Raw genomic sequence first — 3845 nt, forward strand, 5'->3', positions numbered from 1 at the left:
ACATGAGAAGTTTAATATATATATAGATACATATATATACATGTATGTATGTACATACAAATACATGTATGTATGTATCTACATATAGATACATATACATATATCTATATACACATATACATATACATATATCTATATATACATACATATATCTATATACACATATATATATATATATACATACATATATTGCATTGAGATTCGTGCTGGTTGATGGAAATTTATTGGTGACCTATCAGTTGCCCCCTATTTTCGGGTGATTCTAATTTCTTCGTCTGAAAATATTAAAATATTTCATAGTAGACGTAAAAAACTTATAGTAAGCTGAACTAGGCCAGTTGGTGAGTGTTTTTTGTCATTTGCGAGATGGTGAGAGATCAAATCCCACCAATGACATAAAATTCAAATTTCATTGGTGGGATTTGATCCCTCACCATCTGACAAATGGTAAAAAACACTTACCAACTGAGCTAACTCAGCTTACATCGCCCGAAAATAGGGGGGCAACTAATACGCCACCAACAAATTTACATCAACTAGCACGAATCTCAATGTAATTTTTATAACAAGAAACATTCAAACTTTGATTAAGAGTCATCCGGAGCTTCGATTTCAGCAAAATTATAGTCAAACTGATCGGCTTGAAGAGACGAACCTAATGATATAAAAGTTAATCCAATCCGGGTCAAATCAGACTCTGATCAAGTCATTAAACCACTATTATAGGATTTCCAGAGGCATTTTAAAAGGTCAACCAGATGTCAAATTATGTGAGTTTATAGTCGAATCGAGCTCTCAAAAATACGAATCCAATGAGCCCAAGATTGCTCAACTTCGACATCGTTAAGGCACTCAAATGTCCATCAAACGTCATCTGATCAACAGAAGCTCTCCGGGCCGTCCGATCAAAATGGTTCATATTCCTGTATTAATTGCACTCAAAACACTATAACTAGATCCTCACCCCTCATATGAAAAGATGAGAGACTTAAGAGGGAACTTGAGGCTTTGAGAAGGAGCTCAAGTCCAAGTTCATAATCGTCATCGTCGATCGACCACCACTGACTGTCGACAACAACCACCGACTTCTGTCGACCACCGCCGGCCACCGATGAACTCCGCCGATCACCGCTGACCTCTGTCAACTACCGCTGACCGTCATCGACTGTTGTCAACCACCGCTCACCTCCGTCAACTATCGCTTACTAGACGTCATCAATCGACATTGTAACGTGAAAAACTAGTAACCCTTTCCCGCCTGTGGGACAAGGGGCATCTATAATCATCAACTTATAGTGAATTTTTACAACTAGGCCAGACCCCGTGGTTTTTTCCTTTTTTTACGAGTTTTCTACCTAAAAACTTATAGTGTTATTACAGCTTGATTCATTTTCATCTGAATGTGTGCTGAATTTTCATGCAACGCTAAGACGATAATCCATTACTCTACCGCCTCGAATTTTCTAACACGCATCAAGAATACAAAACTAAACTGTTTTCTGTATTTATGATATATATATATATATATAAAACAAGTTGAAATGTTTGTAATATTGTTTAATTTATCAATTACGATGAAATATAAGATTTTATTTTAAATTATGTGTTTTTTTAATCATAAATATTCGATAAGTAAATACATGAGAATTGAGTGAGTAAATATGCGAATGCCCCTGAAAATTAGACTTTACGATTTATTGATTTCTTGTCTGGAGCTTTCGAGGTGCATCCTTTGAAAAACAAAAAAAAACAAAAACAAAAACAAAAACTTGGAAAAAAGAGACGTCTAAGGTGCATGGATGACTACAATGTAGAAATTGAGAGTGCTAAAAGAGTTGGAGTGATTCTATAGGAAGATATGGTAGTTGGGCTATCTTTGTTAAACATATAATTTTTCTTTTAAAAGAGAATAATTTTATTTGGGTCTTTGACTATGAATATTGACTCGTTAGGCAAGAATTTAGAACACCTGAGGTCTATTTGAAATAGTGTGAGATGTTTAAAGAAGTAATTATAAAACTGTTGTAAAAGAAAATGATGTTAAGACAATTATTATGGTTATTATAAATTTATAATTCCTCTCAAAAAGTTAGACTGTAACTTTTTGGCAGTTACTCCATTTTTTATTACAAAATGTAACTTTCCACCATAGTTTTTTGAATAAACATGCAAAACACAAATTTGTTTGATGTGTGCCAGAAGATTCGCGGCGGTAGAGTGAATTATTATTATATTAGAGTTGCACGAGAATTCAACATACACTCAGATGAAATAAACAACCAGTAGAGACATGAGAAGTTTATGAGTAGAAAACCCGTAAATAGAAAAATCACAGGGTTTGATTTAGTTAAAGAGATTCACTATAAAATGATTATTACAAATACAACTATTTGTTCCAAAAGCTTGAGAGGATTACAAGGTCTCCAAAGTTATAATATTAACTTGCAGATGAACTTTTTGCAAGGAGTGGGCCTCAGACAATGATGATTGGAGGTGACCGACAAGTGATGGTCGGCAGTAGTCTGTAGTGGTTGACAGCGGCAAGAGTGATTCCAGTTTTTAGCTCCTCAAAGCTTCAAGCTCGTTTTCAGACCTCAAACTGTCTTTTTTACCTTTTTCATGAGAGGGGTGAGACTCGATTTTTAAAATTCTAAGTGCAATTAATGGATGAATATAAATTATTTTGATCAAAAGATCCATAAAGATTCACATGATTGGACTGTGTTTAATAGACATTTGAGTACCATGATGTCTCGATCTTCAAAAAATGATTGGAAAACTTCCAGAAGTTGTTTAATGGTGTAATCGGGGCTTCATTTAGCTCGAATTGGAAGAATTTTTGAATCATTGAGTCTGTCTCGTCGACCTGGTGAGTTTGAATATAAGTTTGTTGAAATAGAAGCTCTAAATGAGTCTCAATCAAAATTTAAATATTAGTTGTTTTAAAGATTGCATCGAGATTTGTGTCGCATGATGAAATATTGTTGATGACCTATTAATTCGCCATATTTTCATTTTGAAACAACATCTTCCAAAAATATTAAAATCGAAAGCTTTTTATTTTTTAGAAAATTCGGGCTCGCAGAATTGCAGTATTTTCAAGTGACGAATTTAGTCTCCCCCGAAAATAGGGGGACAATTGATGTGCCATCAAGAAATTCTCATCATTTAACAAATTTTCATCATCCGACACTAATCTCGAGGCATGACACGAATCTTGAGACGATTCTCGAGGCATGACACGAATCTTGAGATGATTTTTTGAGCAAAAAATGTTCAAATCTTGATTAAAAATCATCAAGAGCTTCGATTTCAGCGAACTTATAGTCAGACGGACCTAATATTATCAAAATTAGCCCAACTCGAGTCAAATAAAACTAAGATCAAGTCATTAAATCACTATTGAAAGTTTTCCGGACATATTTAGAAGATCAAAGAAATGTGGAATCTAGCAAACTTATAGTTTAATCGAGCGTCCCAAAAAGAAGAATACAATGAGCCCAATAACTGAGGGCTCAGCATTAGAGCTGTCAATTTGGCTCGTTGTTCGTGAACAACTCGTGTTTGGCTCGTTAAGCAGCTCGTGTTCGGCTCATTCGTTAAGCCTAACGAGCCGAACACGAACAAATTTTTAAGCTCGAAATGTAAACGAACCGAACACGAACAACAGTCTGTTCGGTCGTGTTCGGCTCGAAATGACTCGAAAAAAAAATTATATAACTTTTTATATAACAATATATTACATATATTATTTATATAATAATATATTATATATATTTATGTCTAAATTTAAATCATAACACCTCATGTGACAATGTGGTTAGTGTCTTCTTTTGTATAGATTT

The sequence above is a fragment of the Phalaenopsis equestris genome, unplaced genomic scaffold (genome assembly GCF_001263595.1).
Source record: "Phalaenopsis equestris unplaced genomic scaffold, ASM126359v1 Scaffold000002, whole genome shotgun sequence".
NCBI classification, from domain to species: domain Eukaryota; kingdom Viridiplantae; phylum Streptophyta; class Magnoliopsida; order Asparagales; family Orchidaceae; genus Phalaenopsis; species Phalaenopsis equestris.